The sequence below is a fragment of the Kogia breviceps genome, chromosome 1, assembly GCF_026419965.1.
Source record: "Kogia breviceps isolate mKogBre1 chromosome 1, mKogBre1 haplotype 1, whole genome shotgun sequence".
Lineage (NCBI taxonomy): Eukaryota > Metazoa > Chordata > Mammalia > Artiodactyla > Physeteridae > Kogia > Kogia breviceps.
This window is the reverse complement of record NC_081310.1, coordinates 102852062-102868835: the sequence shown is the minus strand read 5'-3', so window position 1 is coordinate 102868835 and position 16774 is coordinate 102852062. Positions and strand designations below refer to the sequence as shown.

The following is a 16774-nucleotide window of genomic DNA, read 5'->3' as shown; positions in this document are numbered from 1 at the left end:
ACAATGTGATAGAAAACTGAAAGGCTCACAGAACAATAGCCAAAAGTACTAGCAAAAAGCCCTTTTGAATGCATAGAAGAATGCCTGAGAAATTAATAGAAAACACCAGAAATTAAAAATGAAAGGAAAGCTGAGTGTTAGGCTAGTGTTAATACTAAGGCTGCAGTTGGAACAGAATTGGGTTATAATGGGCCAACTTCTAATGGAGAAAAGGTCCTAGGTCTGTGCAAGATGAAGGCTTAGAACTGAGACTCTTAATAAAACCAGGTATGTGAAAGCCTTTATCCTCAGTGAAAAGGAGCCTTTATCTTCAGTGAAAAGGTGAGTTAGGAAAAACAAGAACAAAAACAAAACAAAACAAAAACAAGTTGGCTCTGTTAACCTGGGTTCAAGGTAGAAGAAATTTCTTCTCTGACAGTTTGTATCTAAGACCCAATCCATTGGACACAATTTATGTGCATTCTCAGATCTGGTTGGACTTTCACATCTCTGGAGCCCTTAGCTGTTTTCTCATGGGGATCCTCAGATGTTGCCTCTGTTGTATTAGCTGCAGTTGTCACCACCTTATCTGTTAATGGTTTCTATACTTTCCACAGGAGCTGTAGCAGTTCTGGAGACCAGGTCCAACCCAACTGTACTCAAGAAATGCCATGGATCAATTCAAATAAGGCATTGTGCTGCATTATTTGGGAAATTCAAGTTAGAAATTACTATAATTTGACTTTTGGTTCATAACACTGACAAACCTAGTAGAGACAAAGAACAAATCTTCAGAAAAAAAAAAGAACCCATAGCTTATGGATTGTAAGACTCTCATAGATAAGCCAGGCAAAACATAAAGTTACAGTTCAAAAAATAACAAGGAAAATGCACACACACACACACATAAATAAGTCAATGAAAAGCATGAATCAGGAGGGAAAAACAAAAATGAAACAACACAGGGCACATATCCTTCAAGAGTTCCACAGAATGAGTATAAAAAATGGTGAATATAAGGTAAAAATTTGAGTTCCCCCCAGAAGCAGACTCTAAGGGAAGGGCTCAAATGAAAGTAGTTTATGTAGTAAATGACCACAGGATATACCAGTAGAGGATTGGGAAAATTAGGTGCAAAGGGGAAAGAAGCCAGCAGACAAGGTGATACTAAACCAGTTTCTACTTTGGGCAAGTGGATCCAGTGTCACTCTGCTAGATGGTGTAGAACATACCTCAGAATTATCCCAAATGAGAGACAAGGAAGATGAGGATATTTAGACTTTGACTTCCTTTCCATCACTGGAAGAAAGATGCTTCCTGGGACCATTAACTCTTCCATCCTTTGGATTTGCCTTGTGCATGGGCTGAGTGTACTCCTAGGGTCAGGAAAAATTAAACAGACAGAGCTGCAGGTTTCCAGCAACAGACTCTGCCTTGTAGAGGTGAATATCAAAGGGTTGTGAACAGGAATATCAGGATTTGACTGCTAAGAATGTTTAAATAAATAAAGGCTGTAATAAGAATATTTAAACAACAGTGTGGTATCATTAAGTAAATGACCAGGCAGATTTTAAAATAAACTGAATAAAACTTTGAGGGAAAAAGAAATCCAGATTTCAAAGTCCAAGTGGATGAGTTAAATGAATTAGAGATAGCTACAGCGACATTTGGTGAAATCAAATAAATATTTTAAAAATTATACAAAGTGCAATGCAGAGGAAATAAATGGTAGCAAATATGAAAGAAAGTCCAGAGTAAAAAGTTTTAAAATATATTTAAATGGAATCCAAAATAATAAAGAAAATGGGATAGAGGAAATATTCCAAGAGATAATGGCTGAGAATTTTCCAGAATTGTTAAAAGATATAAAACTTCAGAATCAACAATCCTCCCAAAGTCTTAAACAGAAACAAGAAATCCACTTATTAATACACAATTAGGCATATCCCAGTAACCACAGAGCATTGAAGACAAATGGAAAGCGTTATAGGCAGTCAGAGAAAGAAAAACTAGAACAGACTTCTCAAGAGCCCAAAAGGACAGAAGTATAATGCCTTCAAAATGCTTGCAGAACTTGCTGGCTACCTAAAATTGAATTCTCAATGAAACTATTATTCAAAAAACGAATAAAAACAAGATGTTTTCAGATGAACAAAAATGAGAGTTTACCACCAACAGAGTTGGTTGTACTTCACCAAAGACATTTCTAAAAGACTCCAAGAAGATGGAAATAGACCCCAGAATGAAGGTTTTTTAGATCAGAGATCAAGAAACTAAGGCCTGGCCTCTAAATCCAGCCTGTAACCTGGTTTTATAAGGACTGAGAGCTAAGAATGTTTTTTTGATAGATTTATATATATATTTATATATATATATTTAACATTTTTATTGGAATATAATTTCTTTACAATGGTGTGTTAGTTTCTGCTTTATATCAAAGTGAATCAGTTATACATATACATATGTTCTGTATCTCTTCCATCTTGCATCTCCCTCCCTCCCACCCTCCCTATCCCACCCCTCTAGGTGGTCACAGACCACCGAGCTGATCTCCCTGTGCTATACGGCTGCTTCCCACTACCTAGCTATTTTACATTTGGTAGTGTATATATGTCCACATATATATTACCACTCTCCACTCTTTCACTTTGTCCCAGATTTATATATATATTTTGTTTGTTTGTTTGTTTTGCAGTATGCGGGCAGCTCACTGTTGTGGCCTCTCCCATTGTGAAGCACAGGCTCCGGACATGCAGGCTCAGCGGCCATGGCTCACGGGCCCAGGTGCTCCACGGCATGTGGGATCTTCCCGGACAGGGGCACGAGCCCATGTCCCCTTCATCGGCAGGCGGACTCTCAACCACTGAGCCACCAGGGAAGCCCCCAGATTTATATTTTATAACAGCTTTAGGTTTATAGAAAAATTGAGCAGATAGTACACAGTTTCCATATACATTCTACTCTTCCCCACCTTCACCCCAGTTTTCCTTATTATTAACATCTTACATGAGTATATTTGTCAAGAGTGATAAACAAATATTGATACATTGTACACATACATATATATAAACATATACACATAAACAGATTAGTAGGTGCACACACACACATACACGCATAAGTGTATACCCATACATATACGAATGAACACCCACATTATTGATTGTTATGTCTTCTTGGAAAACTGACCCCTGTTTATTCCTGGTACAGTAGTTTCCCTTGAGGGCAGGGTTTTTGTTATGCAGAGCAGAAGGTGTATTTCAAAATGGCTACTTTTCCCTTCCCCCTTCCCAAAGCAGAAGGGGATTTTTCCCTCTGATATGAACTCCTGGAACTAGAACTCATGAAAATGCAGGGACCTCCCTATGATGGGGCCTTTAGGAGTCTTTAACTCTCAAGCTAGTCCACACTCAGCCTTCAGCAATTTATCGATTGCCATATAAGTGTTCCTACCAGTTACTGGCTTCAGCTTCTGGTAAGCTGTATTGTATTAAGCCACTAATATATGGGGACTAGTTATAAAAGATAGTTTTACCTGAATACATATAACTTTCTAGCCATTGGTGGAGGGAAAATGGACTGTAAAATGCCTGATGGAGATTCAAAAGCAAGCAGGAAAGGAGTAGAGAAAAGAAAAGAAGCAAAGAAAAAGCAGGGTAAATATAAAGTAGTAGAACTAATTCACAATACAGTAGTAATCACAATAAATGTCAGTAGAGTAAACATGCAAGTCAAAATAAGAATATTTTCAAGTTTGGATAAATAATAAAATCTCTATATATGCCCTTTTCAAACACAACATGAAACATTTTGGCACATAATAGTGAAAAGTTAAAGGATAAATATTAGGCAAACACTAAACAAAATAATCTGGTGTAAGTGTGTAAATATATCCATCTCTCTTTATTAGACAAAATTGACTTCAACATAAAAATATTTGGGGGGGCTAAGGAATGTCAATGTTTAATGATAGAAGGTATAATTTTTACAGAAAGATGAAAATCAGAATTTTTAAGCACCCAACACTATAATTTATATATATATATTTATTTATCTATAAGTATAATATATTGTAATACATATATAGCAAAATTGACTAAATTTTAAAGAGAAATTACTAAATTAACATTCATGATAGGAAGTTTTAAACTCATTCATAAGGCATGATAGAGATAGAGACAAAAACATTGGTAAGGACATGTAGGATTTTTTTTTTTTTTTTTTTTAACATCTTTATTGGAGTATAATTGTTTTACAATAGTGTGTTAGTTTTCCCTTTACAACAAACTAAATCAGTTATAGACATGTAGGATTTGTACAACACAATTAGCAAGTCTGATGCAGTGGGCACATACACAGCTCTGTAATAGGGAGAAACAAATCTGATTCCATATTGGATTTGTTTCTTTTACTTTAACCTTTGTATTCTGTTGCTTTTGCTACAACTTAATCACTAAAGGGATGCTGCCTATAACTTAAAGTATGCATAATGGCCCATCTCTAGGAACACTGCCCCCCATGTCTGAACTAAAATACCTTTCAGCTCATAGGAAACATCCTAACCAGGCCCACCTATGAACGGCTGCAGGAAAGAAGGAATTAACACATCCCTTCTGGAGTCTGGCCGAAACCAAGAGATATTTGCAACAGTTTATCATCTTTTTTACTTTACCTTCTCACTTTCCTGCTCTTTGTAAAAGAAGCTAGCATCCAAACCCTGGCAAGATGGTTCTTTGGGACACCAGTCTACCATCTTATTGGTCTGCTGGCTTCCTGAATAAAGTCACTACTTCTTGCCCTAACAACTTGTCTCTCCATTTTTTGACCTGTTGTGCGACCAGTGGTACAAGCTTGGACTCAGTAACATCTCTATAGTCAACAATTAGAGAATGTTCATCCTTCACAAACTCACATGGAACATTTATAAGAAATGTCCATATTCTACGTCATTAAGCAGGTTCTTAAAAAAAAATCAAAGAATTGATAAACAGATGATCTTTTCTGTTTATAGTTTACTTTAGAAATCATTAAAAATGCTAATTTAAAAATCTATATGGAAATTATAATATAAGACACTTGCAAATAATCTTTGGTTCTAAACAGGAATAATGATGGACATTAGAAAATATTTAGGACTGAAAATTGATGAAAATAATTCATCTAACATTTAGGATATGTGGTAAAGCATTACTTAAAATAATTTTAACACTCTTATTCCTTAATAAGTTTGAAAATTGATAACCTTAGTTTTCAACTTAAAGCAGTTAGAAAAAGAACAACAGAATAAAACCAAAGTAAGTTGCAAGAATGAAATAATAACAAAAGGAGAAATTAATTAAATAGAAAAAAATTAAATAGGATCCACAGAGCCAAACACTCACTTTTTGAAAAGTCTAATAAAATAGACACCCCCTGGCAAGATTGAGCAAGGAAAAAAAGAGAGAGAGAGAGAGAGAGAGAGAGAATCCATCAAAGAAGAATATTAGCAGTGAAAAAAGTCATAACCCCATAAACAGAAAAAGATTTTTTTAAAAGAAGATATTATAAACAAGTCATTAAATTTGAAAACTTAAGACATGATTTTCAATTTCTAGAACTATAACTAGCCAATAGTGATTCAGAAGAAATTAAAAACCTGACTAGTCCTCAATGATCAAAGAAGATGAATATAATATTTAAGCCTCAGCCTCCCCCTTTGCATCAAAACTGGATATCTGAGGCAGTGAAATAAGACAAAATTCCAATCAATATCTTGGCTTTTTTTTTAAACCTACTTAGAACTTGAAAAAATAATTATAAAATATATATTGAAGTCCAAAAGACTAAAATAGCCACAATAATTTGGAAGAAGTACAATATAAGGAGATCTCCTTCCATATACAAATACTTATAAACTGTAAGTAATATAAAGCTATAAACAATAAAGGCAGTGTGCACTTCTCCAGGAAAGAAAAATAGACTGATGGAACTGAACAGGGGCTTGAAGTAGATCAGTACCTGAATGGAAAACTTACATATGAGAGAGGCAACATTGCCTACCAGTGGAGAAGGATAGGCTATTGATTAAATAGTATTTAAAACTTTGATTATCAATATAGAGAAAAAAATGAGAATCATTGTCTCTAACCAAAGACTATAAATAATTGTGTGGATTAAAGATCTAAATGTGGCAGCAACAGTTTAAAATGTTTTGGAGGAATTGTAAGAGACTATCTTTATAATTTCAGAATAGGGAAAGGAATACATTTTAGTCAATTATTTGTTTACTTGGTATTATGAACTCAAACATTAGGATTGCCTAATAATTTTTACTAATATAATATCTGAACTGCTTTTTCTATGTTATGTATACAGAGCCTTGGTTGATCACACTTATTCATCCCTTGAATGGAATACTATTGTTCAATGAATCAATAACATTTCATAGCTCAAGTAATTTTAAAACTGAGTTTAAATAAGTGGAATTCTTTAAACCTCAGGTGTTGCATTTTTCCCTCTAAAGCTTGGGGAAAATGAGTTTGAAATATGTATTCAACAAATAGGGGGGAAAAGGTTGCAGCATTTAGTTTTAACTTTTAAAAGAACAATAAAATTTGTGTTTTAAGTGAGCTTATTTTAAAAAATAAAATTCATTGAGTAAATCCTATGAGCAATAAGCTCAAATATTTTTATGTCATTCTAGATTTAGAGCAGAGTACTATAGAATATTTGTATTGATGTGCATTCTCTTAATCCTCTTTGATTTAGTACCTCACATATAAAGACAAATTTGAAGATTGGCATGTAATGCTTTTCATATCATATTTTTGCCAATGGAAACATGATGATTGTATATTTTTTATGTAATTGTTAATGACAAACAACTATAATATGATTTAAAAGTAAAATCTATTTTTATATGGTCTGTTGTTTTACAAACACAGGATTTTCTGTTCATTTGCACACAAGAGGCAGCTATAAATACTTTGTACATTTGAAGTGACAAAACCAAGATGAGAGTGGAAGTCATAATTGCATTCCTTTTTCCTTTTATTTTAAGCAACAAAACAATTTCATTAATGTATTTATTTGGGGATAGCTTTATTCTACTAAGAATATTTTGGTAATTTAAAAATGCAAAAACTATATAACTTTTCATAGACTAATATGATGGATCTTCATATTTCCACTAACGTTTTTATGTGGCTGTCTTAGGAACACTATTTCCTTAAAATACCTGCAGGATATCGGCTACATAAAGAAAGACAAGCAACTTTAAGTGTTATTTATTCATCCAGGAATAGAGACTGTAGCCTACAACACCACAGTTTTTGTTCTTTGATTAGCATGGGTGCTTCTGGTGACCCTTACTAATGTCTGCAAAGAATGTGAATGAAAGATGGGAATAGACAATATATTCAGTGCACTGACTTTCCCTCTCAACCTTCACCACCACAGTTTCATGACTTTGCTCCATCATGAAGTATAGGGAAATAAAATACCACTTTTTTTTTTTCCCCTTGGAAGGCTTTATTCTATTTTTAATTTTTGCTGTTGTTGATTTACAGGTGAAAAGTAATCTAAAGTAATTTTTAAGATTTCTGGTCTACGTAGAATGATTTTGATACTATAGTATAGAATAGAGCCTGGAACCATTTTGAAGGATATTTTTTGTTACCTTCCTTGAATCTATTCTCCCCTTCTCCCCATTTTTGTTTTTAACCAAGAGAATCTTTATATTTGGGGAGGAAATCTGCTCCCTCCTTTTTTCTAGCCATGCAGTTTGGGTGAAATTGAATGCAAGTCCTGCTTCAGGGGTGGCTCTTTGTTGTCTAAAATCAGAGTCCAGATGGTCCTCGACTTACAATTGTTTGACTTAAGATTTTTTGGCTTTATGATGGCGCAAAAGCTATACACATTTGGTAGAAACCATACTTCAAATTGTGAATTTTGATCTTTTCCCAGGCCAGTCATATGTGGTACAATACTTCCTCATGTTGCTGGGAAGTATTGAGGGTAAAAAAATGATATACTTACCACCATTCTGTACTCATACAACCATTCTGTTTTTCACTCTCAGTACAGTATTCAATACATTACCTGAGATGTTCATTATTTTATTATAAAATAGGCTTTGAGTTTGGTGATTTTGCCCACTGTAGGCTTATGTAAGTGTTGACCTGAAATAGATTCTCATATATCTCTCTAGCAAAGATGGGTTCAGATAAGCAGAGAATTGCAATTTGGAGTCTGCAAAGATGGCAAACCACTGCAAGCACCACTTGCTCCCCTCCCTCACGTCTCCCCCCACAAGGGAGGGAAAACACTTCTATAGAGGAGAAAAGGAAGTTGGGAGGGCTATAGTAAACAAAGAGTCCTTGGATCTTTATTGGCTGGTCCTTTCCAGGACATAAGAGAAGTCTTTCTTCTTCCTTTTGTACCTGGGTAGGGCCTCAAGGCATGAAAGCTCCTCTTTCTGGTCTCCCAACTCTATTTAATTGAAGTTTCTGTTTATTAATTTTTACATAAGTTTTCTGACCATGTTTAAGATAGGCTAAGCTAACCTATGATGTTTCCTAGGTTAGATGTATTAAATGCATTTCAACTTTGACATTTTCAAGTTATGATGGATGGGATGTAATCCCATCACAAATTAAGGAAGATCGGCATTGTAATCTTGTCACAGTGGTTGGATTAGGGAAGGACACGGATGTTCAGGCCAGTGAAAGGACCTGATGTACAATAGCTAGTGTAAGAGGCTCTCACTTCCCTGAGTATGAAGATATGACATCTAGAACTGCTGCAAACATTCTGCTGAAACTATCAGAAGAACCTGGAACTCCCAGAGGGCTACCAGGGTGGCACGGGGGTACAGCCATCAGAAAACCACAGTACAGAGGTTATGAGAAAGAAGATCCTTGGAGATTTCATTTGAGGTGTGAGATCAAGCCTCATATCCTGACTTTTCAGTTACTTAAGCCAATAATCCTCTTTGTTGTTTAAGTCATTTTGAGTTTAGAGATTTTTATTTTATTTTTTGTCACTTGTTATTGAAACATTTCTATTAAAAATACTACATGGATATTTTGACTCTGAGAGACTGAAAACAGACAAAAAATACCTTGATTCTTATTCGAAGATTCCTTGGTTTCAAGGAACAAAAAGATACAATTAGAGAACGAGAATTATTGGACAGATCTAGGAAAATGGAACAAAATTACCAGGGAAAAAAACAAAACTTTTCCAGGACCTCCAGGTTCTGTCTGTCTCTCTCTTGAGCACAACTTCATCTCATGTCTCTGGACATGTCTACTTCAACTTTAGTACTTAAATTCAATAGATTTACTTGTATACGATGATCATCTTTCTCCAAACCCTCCTCTACAAACTGTGTCTTCTCCAGTGTTCCCTTTCTTGCTGTTGAATCAACTATCCATCTTGTTACACTAACCAAAAAACTCAGAGTCATGTTTCTCACCTTTTCCTTATCTTCAAGCAAACAACATTCAGTACATTACAAAGCCCTATGCTTTTTGCCTCCAGAAATATTGTCAAATTAATTCATTTCTATGTCACTGCTGCCTTACTCCAGTCCAACCCTCATCATCTTGAGACTTGTCTATTGCAATTGATTCCTTTCTATTCTAATTTCTGCTCTTTCTATCCTTCAATCCATTTTCCACATTGTAGCCAGTGATAATTTTAAAGCCTTTTAATAGATTTCTATTATTTAGAATACTACTAAAGCTTCTTTCCATGGCCTAAGGGATTCTTACCTGGTCATTCTTAAACTATGCCAAAGTCTGTTGCTTCTCAAAATATTTACACATGCTGCTTCCCTCACTTAATTCTTATTTGTTTTATTATATTTTTTCCTGACATCCACAAACTCCTAGCTAGTCACTGAGTTCCCTTGAATTTTGTCCACAATATTTAATGGCTTTATTGATATGATTCAAATACCATCACATTAACCCATTTAACATGTAAAATTTGATATCCTCAGTATAGTAACAGGGTTGTATCAATCACCAAAATGTAATTCTTAGAACATTTTAATCCCCCCTAAAAGAAACCCCATACTCACTAGCAGTCACTCCCTGTTTGCTCCTATGATTTCCTTACTCCCTTACCCCCAGTCTTAGGTAAACATTTATCTACTTTCTGTCTCTATAGATTTGTCTAATCCAAATATTCCACACAGATGAAACTATGTATTGTAACATGTGGTCTTTTGTAATTGGCTTCTTTCACTTAGCAATGTTTTCAAGGTTCATCCATGTTGTAGCATGTACCAGTACTTCATTCCTTTGTATGGCCAAAGAGTATTGAATTTTATGGATGTGCCACATTTTGTTTATCCATTCATTTGTTAATAGACATTTGGAATTTTTTCTATCTTTTGGTCATTATGAATAATGCTGCTATAAGCATTCATGTACAAGTTTTTGTGTGGGTATATGTTTTTATTCCCCTTAGGTTTACTCCTAGAAGTGGAATTACTGGGTCATATTGATAACTCTATATTTAACATTTTGAGAAACTGCAAAACTGTTTTCCAAAGTGGCTAGACATTACTACCATCAATGTATGAGGCTCTAATTTCTTTACATCTTCCTCAACACGTGTTATTATCTGTCTTTTTGAGTATAGCCATCCTAGTGGGTATTTCTCATTGTAGTTTTGATTTGCATTTCTCTAATGACTAACAATGTCAAGCATCTTTTGATGTGCTTATTGGTCATTCACATGTCTTCCTTGGAGAAATATTTATTCAGATTCCTTGCTCATTTCTTAATTGGGTTGTTCGTTTTATTTTTGAATCATAAGAGTTCTGCAGATTTTCTGGATATGAATCTCTTTTATATATGAAAAGCAAACATTTTCTCTCATTTTATGTGCTGTCTTTTCACTTTCTTGATGGTATCATTGACAGAATAAAGTTTTAAATTTCAATGTACATAATTTATTTATTTTTTCTTTTGTTGCTTGTGCTTTTGGTCTCATATCTAAGGAACCATTGCCTCACCCAAGGTCACAAAGACATACTTCTATGTTTTCTTCTAAGAGTTTTATAGTTTTAACTCTTACATTTAGGTCTATAATCTATTTTGAGTTAATTTTTTTCTATTTTCTATTTTATGAACTGAAGGACCAACTTTGTTCTTCTGTGTGTAGGTATCCAGTACTGCCAGGACAATTTGTTGAAAAGACTGTTCTTTCCCCACTTAGTTGCCTTGGCAAACTTGTCAAAAATCAATTGACTATAAATATAAGGATTTATTTCTGGATTCCCATATTTGTGACATTAGTCTATAGATCTATTCTTTTGTTAGTACCACACTGCCTTGTCTTGATTGCTACAGCTTCCTAGTAAATTTTGAAAGCAGAAAGTGTGAGTCTTCCAACTTCATTTTTCTTTTTTAAGATTGTGTGGTCTATTCTGGGACCTTTGACTTTCCATTTAAATTTTAGGATCAATTTCTGTATACAAGCCAGATGGGATTTTAATAAGGATTACATTGAATCTGTAGATCAATTTGGGGATTATTGACAGCTTGATATTAAATCTTCTGATTGATGGACATAAAGTATCTTTCCATTTATTTAGATCTTTTAAAATTTCTTTCAACAATGCTTTATAGTTTCAGTGTGCAAATCTTGTACTTTTAAAGAATATATACATAATAATTTATTTTTGATGCTATTGTAAAGAGAATTGCTTTCCTGATTTCATTTGAAAATTGTTCCTTGTTAGTGTATAGAAATGCAATTGATTTTTGTATATTGATTTAATATTCTGTAACCTTCTTAAACTTGTTTATTAGTTCTAGAAAGTGTGTGCATGTATGCGTGTGTGTGTGTGTGTGTGTGTGTGCATGAGTTCCTTAAGGTTTTCTATATACAAGATGATGTCATCTGCAAATAGAGATAGCTTTACTTCTTCCTTTCCAATCTGTATGCTTTTTACTTCTTTTTCTTGCCTAATTGTCTTGGCTAGAATCTTCAATACAATGTTAAATAGGAGAGGCACCAACCAATATCCTTATCTTGTTCTTGATCTTAAGAGGGAAGGGTTCAGTCTTTCATCATTAAGTATGATGGTATCTGTGGATAAAATCATTAATGCTTTGTCAAGTTGGGGAAGATCTCTTATAGTTTGTTGAACATTTTTATCATGAAAGGATGTTATATTTTCTTTAATAGTTTTTTTTTTTTTTTTTTTTTTTTTTTTTGTGGTACACGGGCCTATCACTGCTGTGGCCCCTCCCGTTGTGGAGCACAGGCTCCGGACGCGCAGGCCCAGCGGCCACGGCTCACGGGCCCAGCCGCTCCGCAGCAGGTGGGATCTTCCCAGACCGGGGCACGAACCGGTGTTCCCTGCATCATCAGGCGGACTCTCAACCACTGTGCCACCAGGGCAGCCCTTTAATAGTTTTTTTGGTATCTATTAAAATGGTTGTAGGATTCTTCTCCTTTATGATATTAATGTGATGTATTACGTTAATTAATTTTGATGTTAAACTAACTTTGCATTCCTAAGATAAATTCTACTTGGTCACTGTCACCTCTCTTTGTATATTGCTGTATTTAGTTTGCTAGCATTTTGTTGAGAATTTTTGCATCTATATTCATAGGGGATATTCATCTTTGGTTTGCTTCACTTTTTAAAAAAAGAAACCAAAATGTTTAATTTTACTGAATAAGGAATGTTTACTCAGGGTTTACGCAGATCATAAGAATACTTAGATTATAACAGCTGAAAGATCCACAGCTGATTGGAAGGAAAGAATAAAGAAAGTAGCTTATATTTTCAATGCCGAAACAAAAATCTAATTGCTATAGATATCTTGTAAAATTTCCCAAAAAAGGTCTAGCCAAATTTATTTTCTAGTAGATTTTTTTTTCCTTTTTTCAGGGATAAAAAGTAAGATTCAATGTGTATATTATTGATTACAACTAATATCACAGCTTGAAAAAGTCATGAGACAGAAGCATAAATATAATATAAAAAGACAAGATTTTCAAATTGTAGTAAAGGTATATTAACCATAGTAACTGGAAAAGATATATTAAACTTAGCAGAGTACCACACAAGTTCAAAACAAAACTCATAGGGCAGACCAAAACTGCTGCTAATTAAGGAAAATGGTCTGTTTTTTAGAAAGGGTGTCCAGACAGACACCACTACAAAGAAATGCCAACAGTAACTATTGGTCCCTTCTGTTACTTAGTGAAGTGTCAAAGATAGAGTGACTGGGTTAACAGCTTAAGGTTTCTCTAAGCATCTGTAGTATTATCAGCACAGTCCAGGCCTTGGGAGACACTTCAGGAGGTTTCTGCCTTCTTGGGCAAGTCTGCACATTTGTGTTCCTGAAATAAATTCAAAGTCTTCATGGTGTTCAGAGTCATGGTAGTCTACATGCTTCTTTTTCTTGTTGTAAACTGTAACTTGAAGGGAAACTATTTCCAAGGTGATTAAGCCAAGGGCCATTGTTATCTCTTTGCTGTTATGAGTTGGCTCATAAAGACGATTCCCTGTTTTCTGGATGAGACACGCCAGCAGAGTCTCATCCAACAGTATAAAAGTTGATTCCTGCGACCATCAGTGTTCTGCAATGCTACTGGACCTCAGTTGGTCCATGATGGGGTATGGAAAGATGGCCACCACTGTTGTTTCAGGATTCAGGACTTCTTCCTCTAGCACTACAGCCAGTTGCTTCACGTGCCACTTCAAAGAAACATTATTATTTTTTGTCCAGGCACCAAGAGGGTGAAGGAGAAAGACGGGGCACCTGTAAGCCCCTCTCTAGAAGTTGCTTTTGAGTATCCTGTATTAATGGAGCATGTCCATTGTGGCTTGAGTTTCATAATTAAATTCAAAGGCAGCATCAGCCTTCATATCTTTAAACATCTGATTTAGCTCAGTAGGAGTGAAACAATATTGATCAAGATCATCATTCTAATAAATTTGGTCAAAGACTTGAAGATCTCCTTCAATCAGCCGATCTCCTTGTTCCAAAACAAATCTTGATGTAGGGGTGGTCCTGAATGTTGTTCCTCACTATCTAGCACAGTGTTCCTCCTTCCTGTGTTAAAAAAAACTCTGGATTGTGAAGAAGAAGAGCTCCACAGTGACCCTCCTACATCAGAGCAAAAGCTGTCCAGATGTCCAGCATTTATCTTCTTGAGTAGCTGTCAGAAATATAGGCACTGACAAATTAATGACGTCCCCAGCCAGAAGATAATCAAAATGAAAGCACAGCAAGTACTCCCCATTTCTCATAAAGCCATTCAGTGAGATGCGCCAATCTTTTGCCAAAACCTGCACACACTGCACAACCACTTTATTAATTTTTAATGCTGATAATGTTTCTCCATCTGTTTTTGCCAAATGAAGTTTATTTTCTGGCACACACAAGATGCCACAGGTACAATATCCCATTCCCAAAAAAGTTCCATAACTCTTACTGCACACAGCCATTTATGTCACAGGAGTCTGTTTTCAGTGTCAATTCAAGGGCTTTTGGTTTTTTATATTCAGAACCAAACCCAGTGAAACATTTAATTTCTCTAGCCAATGCTTTTTATTAGAATCCTTTGATAACATCTGTTCAGAAACATGCAGAGGTGCATTTAACACATACTTCAAAAAAAGGCAAACTTGTACCCTCCCGAATTTGCCTTGTATTATTGTGATCTTGAGTATAAGGCTATATAAAACTTGTAATGCACACTAAGCCAGCACCTGTAAACAGCTTAGCAACTTCTGCAACTCATCGAACATTCTCATCTCTCTTCAATACTAAAGCTAAGGTTTTTATTGAGACCTTGATGAATGTTGTCACCAACCAAAGTATAGCACGGATAACCTGGCAAACCAAGTATTCCTCCAAAGCCATGCTCACTGTGGTTTTTCCTGCTCCAGATAAGCCTGTTAGCCAAACTGTGCAACCAAAAAAACCACATCTGGTCTCTACCACCTGACCTCTTGTTCCTGCTGACATGGTGAGCCTGATAGGTGACATTAGGTGCCTCTGCCTTCCCTAGTTCTGCATGTTATTGCTCAGTATGTCTTTCTTGTACAGGTTCCCAAGGACCTTCATGGCTGTAGAGAGTGCACAGGGTGCTGGGGTTTTCAACCCCCAAAGGTTAGGAGGAGGGGAGGCCTTTGGGGGTGGAGCAGAGCAGGAATGTATGCTCTGACCTAGGCACTTTATGCTCTATATTCTTGTTGTGTGGCTTGTTGGCTGTACCTCTGATATGGGTCAGGGCAGATGTATATGGGATTTTTTTTTTCTTGTGATATCTTTGTCTGGTTTTGGTATCAAGGTAATACTGGCCTCAAAAATGGGTTTGGAAATGTTCCCTCTTCCTTTATGTTTTGGAAAAGTTTGTGAAGGATTGGTATTAATTCCCATTTAAAAGTTTGATAGAATTCATCATTCAAGCTATCTGGTTCTGAGCTTTGCTTTGTGGGAAGTTTTAAAATTACTAATTCATTCTCATTTTTAGAGGTCTACTCAAATTTTCTATTTCTTCTTCAGTCAGTTTTGGTAATTTGTGTTTCTAGGAATTTGTCCATTTCCTCTAAATTATCTAATATATTGACATATAATTGTTTACACTATTTCCATGTAATACTTTTCATTTCTGTAAGTTTGGTAGTGATGCCACCTTTTAATCACTATCCTGTAAAGGTAATCATTTTCATGCCTTATAGGGTAAGCACTTCCTTACGCCTATGTTCCTAAAAACTATAGTTTTAATTGTTCTCTGAATTCCACACAAATGAAATCATATGCAATATATTCTTATCTGGCTTCTCTTGCTTTATTTTATGTTTGTAAATTTATCCCTGCACCTTTAGTTTGTTCAATTCATTGCAGTGTACCACTCCATTGAATGAATACAGGCATACCTCATTTTATTGTGCTTCACAGATATTGCAGTTTTTAGAAATAAATGGTTTGTGGCCCTGTGTCCAGCAAGTCTGCAGATGTCATTTTTCCAAAAGCATTTGCTCACTTCATGTTTCCATGTCACATTTTGGTAATTCTCACAATATTTCAAATTCTCCACCAGCAAAAAAGATTATGACTTGTTGAAGGCTCAGATGATGGTTTTCAAGTTTTAGCAATAAAGTATTTCTAAATTAAGATTTTTACATTGTTTTTTCATACCTAATGCTACTGTGCACTTAATAGACTATAGTATAGTATAAACATAACTTTTATACGTACTAGAAAACCAAAACGTTCGTGTGACTTGCTTTATTGTGATACTCACTCTGTTGCAGTGGTCTGGAATCAAACCCACAGTACCTCCCAGGTATGCTTGTATGCAACAATTTATTTATTCAGTGACATTTGGATATTTTCTTGTTTTGGGAATATTATAAAAATCACTGCTGTTAATGTTCTTGAACATGTGTTTTGTTTCTTACAAACATGCAGTTATGTTGGATTATACATAGGAGTGATCTGCTGAGACACAGGATTTATGTCTGCTCCATTTTGGTTGATAATGCCAAAGAATTTTCAATGTAGTTATATCAGCTGATACTCCCATCAGTAGTATATAAAGATTTCCATTGCCTTATCTCCTTGTCAAAACTTAGTATTGTCATTAAAAAACAACTTTAGTCATCCTAGCTTGGTTATGGTGGTATCACATTATGGTTTTCATATGCATTTTTCACAACAAAGTTGAGCTCCTTTTTATATTGTATTGTCATTTAGATAACCTCCTTTGAAAGTGCCTGCTGAGGTCCCTGCTTATTTTTCTATTGTACTGTCTTTTTATTAGATCTGTA

General features: G+C 35.2%; 2 pseudogenes; both read right to left on the bottom strand.

The window, feature by feature from the left end:
* Positions 1 to 13258: 13258 nt before the first annotated feature.
* On the bottom strand, positions 13259 to 14404 carry LOC131760526 (bifunctional 3'-phosphoadenosine 5'-phosphosulfate synthase 1 pseudogene; annotated as a pseudogene).
* A 66-nt stretch (positions 14405 to 14470) lies between these two features.
* On the bottom strand, positions 14471 to 15065 carry LOC131756608 (bifunctional 3'-phosphoadenosine 5'-phosphosulfate synthase 1-like; annotated as a pseudogene).
* Positions 15066 to 16774: the final 1709 nt, after the last annotated feature.